Source organism: Alligator mississippiensis, chromosome 7 (assembly GCF_030867095.1).
Source record: "Alligator mississippiensis isolate rAllMis1 chromosome 7, rAllMis1, whole genome shotgun sequence".
In the NCBI taxonomy this organism is placed as follows: Eukaryota; Metazoa; Chordata; order Crocodylia; family Alligatoridae; genus Alligator; species Alligator mississippiensis.
This window is the reverse complement of record NC_081830.1, coordinates 19,167,989-19,183,263: the sequence shown is the minus strand read 5'-3', so window position 1 is coordinate 19,183,263 and position 15,275 is coordinate 19,167,989. Positions and strand designations below refer to the sequence as shown.

The 15,275-nt window shown below is 46.0% G+C and overlaps 1 long non-coding RNA gene across 6 annotated transcripts in view; it reads right to left on the bottom strand.

Moving 5' to 3' along the window:
* The window catches only part of LOC102557835 (uncharacterized), a 159,692-nt gene extending 144,822 nt beyond the window's left edge, over positions 1 to 14,870 (bottom strand). For 2 of the 6 annotated variants that reach the window (XR_009463379.1, XR_009463381.1), the window contains exons 1-3: positions 14,705 to 14,869; positions 14,362 to 14,423; positions 2,622 to 2,791 (exon numbers count right to left, since the gene is read on the bottom strand). This is a non-coding gene — a long non-coding RNA (uncharacterized LOC102557835). Of the gene's footprint in view, positions 1 to 2,621; positions 2,792 to 14,361; positions 14,424 to 14,704 lie in introns of all 6 variants that reach the window. The other 4 variants (XR_009463380.1, XR_009463376.1, XR_009463377.1 and 1 more) reach the window with 4 other exon arrangements.
* Positions 14,871 to 15,275: the final 405 nt, after the last annotated feature.

The window sequence follows — 15,275 nt, the reverse complement described above, 5'->3', positions numbered from 1 at the left end:
TGCAACTCACAACTGTTTTTCTATCCTTCTATAAATTCAGCCATATCCACTCTAGGAAGAATAATGATCTTCTAGTCTTACCACTTGCATAGCACTGGCCAGAGAATCCTACCAACTCCATCCAGTAAAAATCTTTCAGAGCACGAGTCTCAACACCATTGAGCTCAATAACTTCTAGCTGAACTGGTGCATCTTTTTGAAAAGCACCCACAGCCTCAATTTACACACTATGAGCAATGATACATTAAGCAAGTGATGTATAGCAAGGTATGTGCGTCAGTCTTCAGCTACAGAAGCCCCTTAAGAATCATAAGCAGAGAAGCAGTTTCATCTCCTAGCCTCCAGAAACTGACTAGATTCAGGGGTGGGCAAAATACAGCCCAAAAGTTGGATCCAGCCCACCAGACTATTCTTTAGGGGCCTTGCGGGCCGGATAGAAGTTTGGAAAATGAATATTTGCTCCTGGCTGCCTGGAGCCAAAGGCAGTCAGTCAGACCCAGGGGAAGCCAGTGGCAGGAACCAGCAGCAAGACCCACCCAGCCCTGCCCCACTCCAACCAGAAGCCCCTGCCTAGCAGAGGCTTCCGACCCGGGACTGCAGGGCTGGTCCCACTTCCCTGCACTGGAGAGGGAAACATGGCCCTTGACAGCTTGCCAGAACTCAGTAAACTGCCCTCCGCCCAATGTAATTGCCTGCCCCTGGACTAGATGTTATCAACATACCAGGAACCAGAGCTCCAATACCATGGCTTGGGTATTGGTAGCTCACAGCTTAGTTAAAGCCAGGGTAGCACTGTGCATAGCTGAAAACTGTGCTCATCTTGCTTGGGAGGTAGTTTATTCTCACTGTAGAGTCCATGATCTATTTGGAGGAACAGGATCTAGGAAGGAGACTCAGCAGCTTGCATTTGGTCAGTCTCTAGCTTGCTCAGACTACAAGAACCATGCCTACGTTGATGACTGCCTTAGGTACACCGTTCTGTTGCCAATGCTACTCCAGACATGTGGAAGCTGCCGTAGCAGTTTTACTTCAAGCCATACAGAAGTATGTCTAGCCACCTAAAGACCCTGCTGCTACTGCAGACAGATGCCTCAGTGCCAGCCCAGCAGCAGGCATTTCACAAAACCCAATACAGCATGGGCTGTACCTTCAGGAAAGCAAAAAGGAGCCTGAACCTAGGGAGGTGCCCCACCATGCTGGGTGTTGCTAATACACAGCAAGCACTGAGCCAAGAGGAAGGGATAAGCAGGCTTAGAGCTTAGGCAGCCATCCCTCCTGCAAAGCAAAAGCAAATCATGGAAGCAAGCCTGCAGGACCTTCCCCTGCTCATCTCATGGCATGAATTCAGAGTAATGCCCTAACCTTCAACAATGGGGTGCCAGGGGAAGGTCAGCTTTTAGCCTCATAAGAGCTCTGGGTTGAATCCATCACCAAGCTCAATGGGCCAGACAGCAGCTCAACCTCAAGCCTTGCCAGCTGTGCTAAGGAAGCTACCAGTCAAGAGCCTGTGCTGGTAGAATGACAAGCACCTCCTCAAGGTAGAAGCCCAGGTGGTTTATGACCACAGCCAATTCACCATTTGAGACTCAGGGAATAGACCCAAACAGGTTTCCTCCCCCTTTGCACAGGGGGGAAAAAGGACTAAAAGATTGCACAGATGTACCCACACCAACTTGCCTTGAATAACCATCATCAATTGACAAACAGTGCCAAGATCTCCCTTGCTGTAACACTGCTTTAAGACCTGGACTGACCTGCTATAGATTTTTTAAACATTCTTTAAAAAATGATATGGCCCTTTAAAACACTTTCTAAACCCAATAAATTCCTTTATTAAAACTAGCCTACTCACTGTTCCCACCTCACTTCTGGGTAATAGGCCTTATATCAGTTGGCTGTGGTCTTGGCTGCTGGCAATTTATTACAGATGTATTTCATAATTTGCTTTATACAACACACTGTTAAGTCCAATAGTTTCCTCTCTTTAAATTGTTTCTTTGAGGCTGAAGTTTAAGGCAACAAGGCTGGTAGCTGTAATTTTTTCTGGATGGAAGGCATTTGTATAAAGTCACAACATGGACACTTACTGGAATTTAAATCTTTCCTTTTCCACTTTCAAAGGTTTCATCTGGTCTCAAAGTTATTGATCTTATGAGGGAGAGAAAGAAAATGCACTCTAAAGAGACTCCAACATGACATGAGCCATCAGGGTATTTTTTTTATTCCCCCCCCTGCCTTAGCCTGCAAAATACTGCAAGTCTTTGCTTCTCTGCTCCAGCCTCTTGGCTCCTCACCTGTAGAAAGGTAGAGTAGGGTACAGCAGGCCATTTAGAAGGGTCCTTCTCATTTCTCTCCCCCTTGTCTTTAAACAAATTCCACATTATCCCTTTCAAACAAGTCTTTCCAAAGTGCCTTCCAGGATTGTTTGCAGATATGACACCAAGGTGCAAAAGCCAAAAAACCAAAAGATATTATGTATGGTATTGCTCAGTACAGAACAAGCTGGACCTAACCTAGATGCTTCCCCATTAGTTTGCTGTGAACAGTTTGAGTGCCACACTTGTTTTGGGATCTTCTTGTTTTAAATTTAAAACAAGATCTCTTCTTTGGGGAATACTTACAAAACCAGCAAGCTGGAAGTAGATTGGTGAGCTCTTTGCAAGAGCTGATGTCACAGTCTTGTTCTCCAGCTGGCATCTACTGCACGAAAACAGATGGAAAGGCGAGAAAGCTTCTTCTACCCCGATGGGTGGAAGCCCGGGTGACAATCAGCTGGTTTGTGGAACCACTCCTGTGAGTAGACAAATGTCTCATGATTGTTAAAGTCCATTTGTGGAGCTTGCTTTAATTCTGTATTGAGGAGCTCCCCTGAAGTCACTTGCAAGGGAACGGTTATAAACAGGAGGAACAGCTAGGGCACTGCACTGTCAGAAGAGGAGGTATCAGTGACATGTTGCCAGGAGAAGGAGGCTGCCTTTTTGCCCATTCCCTCTTTCAGCTTTACCAAAGATCTAAACTCCAGCCTTTCCAGGTCCTGACTAACAGCTTTCCAGGGACTGTCCTAGTGGTCTATAAAGGAGAAACAGCCAAGTTTATTCCCCATATCTCCCACCCCATAAACAACAGTAGCATTCAAATATTTAAAGTAGAAAGAAGAGTTCCCTTGCACCTGGGACTGGCTCTGAATGATGTACACGAGGAGCAGCAGGCTTCCCACTTCACCCACCTAGTCCCAACTAATGTTTAAAGTCTTTTACCTGTGAACCGTCTAAACGAACTCCAGGTATGAAACCAAACTAAACTGGATGCCTCTTTGGAGGGGCAGGCTTTTCAGTGCAGATGTTCTGGCATCATGGCCTGACCTCCACACTTCTTCAGCTGGTGTGGAGTGGGACTGCCCAGGGACCAAGGACTCCATTGCATGTGAAGTAGTGTGCTTATGAACAGACCCTGCAAGATGCCTCATTTGTAATAAAGGATATTAGGTGGAGCAGTGACATAAGCCTAAGTTTCCCACACCCCAACCGAATGCCCTGAACACCAACACAATCATTTTTCCTCGTCTCTTAAATAGGCAAATCGTTTGGTGAGATCTCATCCAGACATGCATGTAGAACCAAGCACCACAGCTTTTACTTATTGGTCTGGTACAATTGCAAGCAGCAGCTGACCAACAGGAGCATCTTCTCCCTGCCATCCCCACAGTACTCCACTCCCTGTTTGGAAAATGGCCGGGGTACAAGTCACAGGAAAAGGGTGACCTCCCCTTTCTCTAGCAGGACAAAGGGCAAGGCTGCAGCAGGAGCACATGCCATTAAGACTATGGTACACCATACTTTCATGGATTTCATAGATTTTTAGGGTCAGAAGGGACCTCAATAGATTTCCTGCTGGGGGAGGGGGGGGTGAAGACTCAAAAGCACTGGGGACAGATGACCCCAGCTACATGCTTGTCCAATCTCCTCTTAAAAAGACCTCCAAGGTAGGGGAGAGCACCACCTCCCTTGGAAGCCCATTCCAGATTTTGGCAACCCTCACCATAAAGGAATTTTTCCTAATGTCTAATCTAAATCTGCTCCCCATTAGTTTATGGCTGTTGTTCCTAGTAACCCCAAGGGGCAACCTGGTAAACAGAGTATCCCCTATTTCCTGCTGCCCCCCCCCCCCAGATGAATTTGTAGATAGCCACAAGATCCCATCTCAGCTTTCTTTTGTGGAGCCTGAAGAGATCCCTCAATCTTTCCACATAGGATCTTACCTGCAGGCCTTTAACCATATGAGTAGCCCTCCTCTGGACCCTCTCAAGGTTATCCACATCCCTCTTGAAGTGCCGTGCCCAGAACTGGATGCAGTACTGCAGCTGCCGTCTTACCAATGCCGCATAGAGGGGAAGCATCATCTCCTTAAACCCGTTTGTGATACACCTTCTAATGCACGAAAGTGCAGTAGGCTTTACTCATCACTTTGTCACATTGACGACTCATGTTCATTTTGGAGTCGACTATGACTCCAAGATCCCTTTCTGTTGCTGTGCTGCTTAGGAAGTCACCTCCCAGTCTGTATGCTTGTTGGCGATTCTCCCCCTAGATGCAGCACTTTGCACTTATCTTTGGTTAAACTGCATCCTTTTCTGTTCTTCCCACATTCCCAATCTATCCAAATCTGCCTGAATCTGCTTCCTGCCCTCCCATATGTTTACTTTGACCCATAATTTAGTGTCATCCATGAATTTGGACAGAGCGCTCTCCATGCCCTCATCCAAGTCACCAATGAAGATACTGAACAGCACTGGTCCAAGGACCTAACCTTGGGGAACTCCACTGCCCACATTTTTTCAGGTTGAAAATGATCCTTTCACCACCACTCTCTGGGTGCATCCCGTTAGCCAGTTCTCCACCCACCTGACTGTAATAATCTACATCACAACTGCTTAATTTTTAAGTATGGGATGTGACACTGTATCAAAGGCCTTTTAAAATCCAAGTAGATGCAGGAGTGGGGATGAATGTCATCTAAGCATTTTGTGACCTGGTCACAAAAAGAAACAAGGTTAGGTAGGCAGGATCTACCCACTATGAAACCATGTTGGTTGCCCATCAGCATTATTTTTCCTCCTAGACTCCTACAAATGTAATCCTTAATTTTTTCAAAGGTTTTCCCGCCCCCCCCCAAGGATAGAGGTGAGGCTAACCAGCCTATAGTTACTCAGATCATCTTCTCTCCTCTTCTTGAGAAGTAGGGACCACAGTGACCCTTTTCTAGTCCTCTGGGACCCATCCCAAGTGCCATGAGTGCTCAAACAATTTAGCCAGTGGCTCTGCAATGACACTGGCCAATTCTTTCAGCACCCTTGGATAAAGATCAGGGCCTGCCAACTTGAACATGTCCAACCCCTCCAAGTGTCCCTTCACTAGGTCAGCACTAACTGTTGGTGGGTTGGAGTCCCTCATGTCCATCTATAGCCCCTTTCCACTTTTGAGAAGCAGCACTCACAGCTGTGGGCACAAAGATCTGAGTACCCCAATAGGCCACTAGTCAGTCATTCTTGGATGCCCTTTTTGTTGAAGGAAAAAAGACAAAAAGGAGGGTAGGGCAGAAGTCCCAGCTTAGGAGAAGACATTATGCATGTCCTACAAGCCCACAATCCACTGAGATGTTTTCATCCCTGCCCAAGACTCAGTGGGCCGAGATGCTCAGGAGAGAGGCAATCATCATGCTCTTGATGCTAAGTGGTAAAACATTCCCCAGGGAATTGTATTCTTACAAACCTGGCTACAGGAATATTGTCAGCAGGCCCCAAGCTGGAGAAAAAGGAAAGAGGAAGGCCAGTGACACCCTTATCAGTGTCTGAGCAACTCTGCCAGGAGGCAGCTAGTCCAACCCAACCTCCACTATTACTCTCCAGTACAGAAAACTAGCCATAACCCACAGCCCAGGAAAAACTCACTTCCAAGCAGTAATTCAGCCTTCTTGTATATCCAGTCATCCACTTTGTCCCCTCACACCTCCTAGGAAACCTGCTAGGGGTAGAGTACTACAACCATATGTTCTAGGATTTCACTATGGGGGTATAACAGGATCAGGCCCCAGGGGCAACTGAGACACCTGGGAGGCCGAATGGCAGCTGCCCAGCTCTGGCTCCAAGGTACCCTCCCCAACCATTCTCCTGCCACACCTCAATGTAGTTGGTTGACTTTGAAAGGGAAGCTGCCGGAGGGACCTAGAGCAAGCCCCAGTCCTTCAGTCTGCCAGCAGATCCCTTCTCTGAATCCCACCCTCAGCAAGCCAGGAAGGCCTGCTTCGACATACCCCCTGGGCATCCATTGCCCTACAGGCCATTCACAGCCCCCAAGTCTCCCTTGCTGCCATGCTCATGGCTCACATGTGTTACCAACTCCCACTGAAATAGGGGACTTTGCTCTCAAGCCAGTGTCCAGCCACTCCAGGCCTTCACACTGTTGTTGGGGACTCAGCCTTCCTGCCTTGTACCCCTTTTCTCTAGCTGGCCCCTTGCAGGCTAGGGGCACCACACCACACCAGGCTCTTGGGTTTCAGCCCTGTCCATTCAGTCTCTTGGGGCCTCTGCTCCCTGCTTTTGCTCTGGCCCTTGGCCCCAGAGTTCACCCCTCATGAGCTATGGGTCCCCAACCCTTGCTTTGGGTCTCCCAGGCATCTCTGCCCCTCTTGGGCTATGGGGTCCCTGGCTCCAGTAGCCTCATCTCTGCTCCTCATGGGCTTCAGGCCCCAGTTCACACCCTCTAAAAGCAATACTGGGCTCCCTGGCCTGTCTCCACCCTGCTAAGGCTCAGGGCCCTGTGGCCCAGTCACTGCCTTGAGCTCAACTCCTGGTCTCTTGCACACTGATGGGACCTCCCAAAAAAAAAAAAAAAAAAAAAAAAAAAAAACCCTGTCCCACCCAGTTTAAAGGAGGTCAATAAAAATCATACACCCTCTGGCTGCAACACAAACTGCACCACTCTGGTTATATTCACCTGCAAGCTATTCAAGCCTTACTTGCAAGGCACCTGCCAGCTCAGGAGACATCCAGGCAGTCCTCTGCAGGCTCTCAGCCCTACGCATCACCAACCTAGCAAGTTCTCCACCAGTCCTCCAGCAATTGATGGCATCTCTCTCTGCAGAACTCTTTCCCCAGCAGCCTCCAGGACAGGCCCTCACTTCCCACAGGTCCTACCCAAAACCTTCCTAATTACCCACAGGTGCTTTCTGATTAGGCTTGCTGCTAGCTGCTGCAGGTGTCTCCTCTTCCCTGCCCAACCATTGCCAAGTAATTACCCACTCTGCAATATGTCCCCCATCCCCCCCCCCCCCCCCCATTTATTTTCCATATTGGCTCCTCCTGCTGCCCTTGCCTCCTCAAATAAATGGGAGCCTGCTTGCAAATTAAAGAAAGCTTGCAAAATTTTTGCAAAAAATTTCTTGTAATTGTTTGTCTCTACTACAAGTGCTGGAGAGCCTGCTGGCTCTGTTACAGGGGGTTAAGAGTGACTGGATTGAATTTTAGTCATGAAACCCCCTGTTGCAGGGGTGTCAGACTCCCAAACCCATGGGCCAGATCCAGATGAAGGGGACCCTTGAAGACTGGACCCAGCTGATCAGGTGGGCAGTAGGGGAGATGGCAGCTGATGCCTGTTTCCCCTTGGTTATCTATCCCAATTAGCAGTAAAGTGGATGGGCGCATCTCTCTCTTTTTAAAAGAAAAGCCTAGGCCAATCCATGCCCATACAGAGCAAGTCTCTAATGCTGCCTCCTAACTAGATTGCAAAAACTTGCAAATTGTTTCCTGGTCATACCTGGAATGTATAGATAGGGGCAGGGTGAAAGCTGTACATCCCTTCAACCCCTGCAAGACAAAAGCACCACTGAAGCCATATTCACCCAGTCTTTTTGTGGGTAGATGACCATGCCTGGATACTTTTTTTTTTTTTTGACTGAAGTAGGCAGGGGTCATGAAGATGGACTCAGATTTCCACTCAGCAGTACAGCTGGGCAACTCTGATCCTACTCAAATCACAGGAGAAAGCGTTTCTGGAAGCCTCTGGTCAATCTAGTCTCCAACAAACAATCAGTAATGGCCAGTTGAGAAGCTATTAAAAAGAAAAAGCCCCACATGGGCACTATTGGAGAACCAGTTGGGAAGAAAGTCTCCCCTAAACATGATGGATTTTCTCCTTCTAAAAACACTGGGGTAGCAGTTCTCTCTTTCAAGTGGGGAAACAAAGGTCACATTATCCACCCCCCACTCCATATTAACACTCCCTGCAATTATTAGTGGCATCCTCTACCTAGTCTATACTAGTGAGGTTACCTACATCTCAACCAGAAGCCTCTTACCAACTGTGCTGAGCACAACTGACAGCAAAATATGGCCCCCTTCAGAGAACGGGCAATTACCCTAAAATGGAAGCTAAATACCAGGAAAAAAGGTGATTTGACCTTGAAAATCCTTGCCCATTAAGAGCCACCTCTTACTCTACCCCAAAGCATCACCCATTGCTTTTCAGGTTTCCCAGGGCAGAGAAGTTAGGCTCTCATTTGACAGCCAGGAGCAAAGAGCTCAGAAATTTATGCACAGCATTAAGTGAGTTGCCTTGGTCTCCAACTAGGTTAAATTGCTTTCTATATTTAAATTGCTTGCTAGCCAGCTAGATGCGAGGCACAGCTGTGAAATGGATAGTTCCATCCAGTAAATAGAAGTGTAAATCCTAATGGATTAATCTGTTACAATTAGACTACTCTCCGTGTCAAAGGCACACAGCTACCTGGTAAAAGCAGTAGGACTGCAGTCCGAGAGCTAGCACAAAGTAGAAGAGGCAATGCACACAAGAGACCAGCTCTGCCAAGGTAGAAACTTGTACACCCAAGCAAAGTGCTCCAGTTTAAAAGATAAGAGAAAAAACTGCTGCCAAAATAAAAGTGTTGGGGGTGCACATATCTCTGCTTTAGCTAAAGACATCTACTCGACCTCTTCCCAAAATAAAGAGCTTCCACAGTTTCCAATTCACTGCCCTTCAATCCTTTTTCATTAAATCAAAAGGATATAGCTCTCAAAAAGCTTCAGCCCCCCTGGCACAATTCAGGCTCCCAAGTAAATAAATAAAATCAAAAGTTGAGCCATTTGTCCTTTCAAGTGCCCTTGCCCCATTCCCTCCCAAGACAGGATGCAAGCAGCTAGTCAACACCACCTTATCTCCACAAAGTTATCCAAGAACCTCCAAGGAAATATCTGGGGCACTCATTAATCCAGCCAGAGCCTCTGGCACCAGAGGCATTATCATTGGGCAGCTGATAGCAGACATTTGTGGGACCTGGCACAAATGACATGTGGAGGGAAGCTGAGGACAGGGAGAGCTGGCAGAGCCTTGTTCACCCTAATCAAGAGAGATGCACATATCTCTGCCCCTTGACTGTGCTCTTGGGAGGGGGAAAAAAAAAGCTGAGGTCAGCCAAGGACAGGTATGGTAAGGACTAAAAAGTTAGGTCCGACTTTCAGCTCTACCATGTGGAAGAAGAGTAACATCCTCAGCATCCACTGCTGATCTCTTCCAAGTCCAGCCTTGGATTCCTGCTCCATGATACAATATGCCATTTTTAACCATAAGAGTAAATTCAAGTGTCCAAAGAGCACCCTCATAAGTCATTTAAATAGGAGTACAGAGCACAAAACAGATTCAGGGACGCTGATGACAAAGCAAGAGGCATCTCTACAACCAGATTAAAGAAAAAGAAAAAAAAACCAGCAGATAAAGCCTAGAATTAAAATCAAAAGCTCTTTGGCCCAATCTTTCCCCAAATAAAAAGAAAAAAAAAAAAAAAAGGAAGTGCTTCTTGTACATCAAAGATTTGACCATAAGAATTGTTTCATGCAGCACCACCCCTCCACCCCCATGTTTTTTTCAGCACTTTCTAGTACCGACTAGTAATTGAGTCAAAAGGGAGGAAAAAAAATTATCTGGGAAGTTAATTATTTAGTAGACTATTTTACAGACTTGGTCATTTTTCACTGGCTCCACACAGTAGAAACTGCAATGAGAGATACATTTTTCTTCCCTGTAATTAATTTACTCAATAAGTTAAAGAAAATTACTAGGGAATTTTTGTGTTGAATTTCTAAATTTCTGATAAGGCAGTTGCTGCTATCAAGAGAATTAGCTCTAACACTGCTGATATTCTCCGGGCTTCCAGCCAAATGAATGTTTCTATGTTACTGTAACAAGGCAGTACAAGCAAAGCAGCCTCAGAGATACAGGGCTGGTTTGAAGAAGAACCAGATACTATTTCCAGGTCTGGCAGGTAACACAAGGCAAGCCACTTCTACCTCCCCTGCTATTAGCATGGGATAATCCTGAAGGGCAGGGTTTTCCACACCCAATGTACGGACAGCATTTATCATACAAGGCCTCCTTGGCGAGCTGATGCCCATGCACTGAGAACAACAGTATTAGCTGTTGTCTATTCTGTGGCAGAGTATCATTCCCTAATCTGGCTGAATAGTGCTCACACTGATAAGGTTGATATACAACTCAACCAAGTAATGCGAATCATCACAGGAACAATCCTATCCATCCCTCTTCGATGGCTCCTTATTCTTAGTAACATGCATCCTCCCCCATTAAAGAAGAAAAAAAATGCCTTAAGTAAATTATGGACTAACATGTTAAAAAAAACAAAAAACAAACAAACAAACCTGCAGCTGCCTATACACAAAGCTCTCTTAAACCCATCATGTCCGAGATTGAAGTCTAGACCTTCCTTTTGGAGAATAGCAATTGGACTTGAGGAAGACTCATTTAATATCCAAGATGCCTGGGTGCATGAGTGGCTCAATTCACCCCCTAATACAAAGATCATCACCATCATCATAAAACCCACCATTAGACCAGCTGGCTTTGGCATCTCCCTAGTTACCTTTGGTCTAAACCAAATCATGACAGGACATGGCAGATGTCAATTTCTGGTACATCTATAGCATGAACTAGCTCAAACTCCATCTGTTGTGCCCCTTTTCAAGCTCCAAAACATATCATCTCCCAATTCCCTCTTCATGCATTTAGTGCAACTCTATTGGATCTGCACAATACTATACCTGAGGCAATCAGCTGGCTGCAAAATTTGGACATAAAAATTTGAGCATTTCTCCTTGCTCTGTGATCACTGTTTAATCATATGCCAACTAAAAACCACACAGGGTTACAGTTTTAGTAGGAGCTCATTTGATTTATAATTTTGCACTTCCCAAAGGTTTAGAGTGAAACAAGGACTAAAAAATGGCAGATAAAAATAGAAGTAATATTAAGCAAAGATCTTCAATTAATACCCCAACTGAACCTCATTTATTAAAAGCGAGTCCCTAAAGGTCTGTGACATTAAAACCAATGTGTGCCCCAACTCGCATCTTAATATTACTTTAGTGCAAATATGATCAGGTATCCCATACCGTTTCAGCAGCTGGGCCAACAGCCTGCTACTGCTACCAGCTACTAGAATTGCACCTCAACCCAAGTGGCAGACAGTTGCACTGTGGTACCAAGCCACATCATGCAAGTTGCTGAACACTGCATGCACCTAGATTTGTATGGAGTCTATACTATAACGCTGATCTCTTCAAAACCTAGCTGTGCTTGCTGGGAGTTCAAGCTAGACCCATTACGCTACTCTTTGTGGCTTTGTCCCTGCAGCCTGGAAGCCTCCTGACACACTGGTCTAATCCTCAGAAGTTCATTTACTTTAAAGACACAGCTGAACTTTATATTGAGCCACCACCCAGCTCAAGCTAGCAGGAAGCATCCCCCAGCCAAAGCGAACTCAAGATTAAAGGGTCTCTCTCCAGCGTCATTAAGGACAAAGTTGACTTCTCAAATTTCCCTGGACTAATAATAAAAAAAAAAAAAAAAAAAAAAAAAAAAAAAAAAAAAGTGAGGTCTATAGAAGGGTATGTTTTTGATGCAAACTCTCCTTTGAGATTTTCTAGAAGTAAAATGGAGACAAGAGCAGCATTTCAAACCACAAGCAGGGGTTTCTCTGAAGCCACACCACCCAAAAGGGAGCAGCTGGACCATTCAACCTGCCCAGCTCCATGCCTGGAGCAGGAGGCATGGCAGTTGTGTGACAAGCATGTACAGCACTGCTGTTTGAGGGCCCATGTAATTCAGGCAAGAATAGCACAAGTTCACATTGTTTCCAGTCTCAAAGGCACCAGAGGAAACGGGCAACAAAGTGACAAAGCCACTGCAAGTGCCAGACCCACCTGGGCAGCAGGTATTACCAGACTGCCTCCACTAGCAAGCACAGGGCCACAATTAGAAACCCGGATGAATAAGCAGATGCCAGAGCCTTGCTCTCCCCACAGCAGGAGCTTGTGCTTAGTCTCCCTTTCCCACACTCCCTGCAATAGGACCCCCAGCTTGACACACAGGAAGCCAGCAGCGCTACAATGCCTCTTGGCTCAGCACAAGGACCCCGTGTGGTCTGTACATTCAGTGCAAGTGACCCCAGCCTGCGCTTGCAACTACCTCACTGCAATGCAATTATATTTCCCCATCTAATCCAGCAACCAAGCTGTTCCCAGGAAACAGTGTACTATTTGAGGGAGATGCAAGTGCTGCTATTACAACAACACTGGACGAACATGCCATGTTTGAAGTGCCTTGCTTTCTTCCCTTGGTTCACAACAAGCTTCTCTCCGTCACCTAACATGTACATACACAGATGTGTGAAAGACCCTCACGGATTTGGGATCTGGCAAATCCCCCTGTGCTGCAGTGTGTACCAAACATAAGCACAGGGAGAGGGAGAGGGAGAGTAAGTGGTCTGCATTGCAGATGCTTTACTAGCTGCAGGAAACAAAATTCTTTCCTCCTCCATTCACAGGCTCCCCATCTCTCACCACTGTTGCACCCCAGGAGACAATCATACAAAACACATGTGCTAATAAGGCACTCACAAGCCCAGATGCAGACCAGGTGTGGAAACTGCAATCCCACAAACAGTTACTGGGGCTTCACTAACTTGGCTCTGCAGGAGCCTAACTCCAGAGTTCAGGAAGCCGCATGGAAAGATACCCTTGGACTGAAATCCTACCCAAAACCCACCAATCTCTTTCCAGTATGTAAACCAAGCACTGACACCCCACCCACCTCCAAATTGCAGATATACAAGTTACTGGAGCAGGCATACCATGGTGAAAAGAAATCCTGCCAGCATCTCAGATAGGAGGCCAGTCCCCATGTATATACACCCCCCCCCCCCCACATGACATGCAAGCAGAAGTACCAGAAGACTGAAGGAAATAGCCTGTGGGACAGTAGTTCCAACCCATCCAAATCACAAAAAAAAAAAAAAAAAAACAAAAATAAAAAGCAAAAAAAGCCTCTTCTCATGCAACTGGCACCCTGACCACTTTCTGAAAGGATTATGTGGAGCATCTGAACTTAAGTACCAAATCATTAAGTAGTATCATTGCTGTTCACCAAGTCCCACAGAATCCCAGTCTACAGCAGTCAGGCCTTATCAGGGCACAAGAGACATCAGTTCAACTAAAGACAGTTAAGGGAAAAATAGATTTAGTGATATGGGCACAGCTCTTCTAGGTGTATACATTTATTTTAATGCAATCTTATGCCTGGAAGCTTAAAAAGACCAGCCAAATCAATCAAGTGGCCAAAGCAACTTGAAAGTACTTTCACAAAAGGTTGTACCAATTTAGCCAAGCCATTTCAGTTAAGTGCACACAACAAATTAACCCACATCCAACCCCCAAATTGCGTTCAGCATCCAATTTATGTTGGGACTCAAACATGAACACTTAAATTCCCAGCTTATACCTCCTAGATCCAACCCTAGTGTTTTCCATAAGAACCTAAAGCCTCAACTTGATCCTCTGACACCTCACCAAATTTAAAAAAAAAAATAAAAAAAAAAAAATCAATAAATAAAACACCTTTAATGTTTGCTGACTTTTGGGGACCTGGAAAGCCTTAAGACCCTCTGTTCAACACAAGTTAAGAATAAGGGTACATATGAGGAAAGTTGTTAGAGAATTCAAAAGAGTAAGAGTATCCATTGAGTTCTCCCTAGTGGAGTAGTTTTACTTCTCCAAGAGCACTTCCCAATACAAGCAACCCAACCATGCAGTCTCCAGCAGGATCTAAGGAATCCCTTTCTACACGTGTTTGAGTAATTGGGAAGGAAAAAGCCAGGAGCAAAGAACAGGAAAAAAAAAATACACACACTCTACAGAGATGGAAGGAAGCTGTGGAAAGCTTAAGGCAGGAATTGCCTTGGTAGAAACAACATTAGAAGAAATTCAGGGCCCAGAAGAACTAGGCTTGATATCTAACTCACCCACACACAGTGTGCAACTCAAGACTGATCACTTCAGGTATTTGGTTCTCCATCCATACCATCTGTAAAGAAAGCTTGTATTACTTTCCCCTCCACAGCTCCCTTTATCTAGCTATTTATATGCTATATCCATTTAGATGGTCGTTTCCACAGGACAAGCACCATATGGTATTGCACATGGGCATAGTAGCCAGAAGAGTGGGGCTCTGTGCTCATCCAGGGTCAGTACCATCCAGCCATACCCAGCCACCACAAAACAAAGGAAGAAGGAAAGGAACAACCTATTAACGCGTGCCTCCCATTAACCAACCCTCAAGCCCCCTTTCTCCATTATTTCTCTTACCTTTCAAAGAAGCCCAGATCCCCCAAAAGCCAGGCTCCCTCCTGTATCCAGCTCTCCACTAGCTCATTGCCTGTTTTTACCCCCAAGTGTTTGCTTTTCTCAGCACCCACTTTTAGCAACACTGCCTTTTCCACAGGACCCAGGTAAATGGGCTCAAGCTGCTTTATATAGGTTTCTACCTCGCCCTCAATGGGGAGCATCTGTGCCCCTGCCATTTGAGGGCTGCCTTCCTTTCATTTTCTTCCCCTGAGAAAACAAGTAAACTGATCTGAGTAATCTGAATAATCTCCCTGGCATAAAGGCAATGGGGAAGTCACAGGGCTGCAATGCAAGGTATCGCCTCATTAATCTGGAATTATGACCCTTCACTGTATGCAGTTGCTGGAGCCTTGTGCAAAAAGGCATCTTCCTTACAGATGGCAGTGAAGGGACTTCTCACCCCTTTTATAGTTCTTTTTCTACTGCAGCCTGTGTAGTCTCTTGTGGGAACCCCTTCCTGCTCACATGCGCCCCTGCCTGTTGCACCCCTCCTCCTCCTCCTCCTTGCAATAAAGCTGCTCCCAGAGTGGCC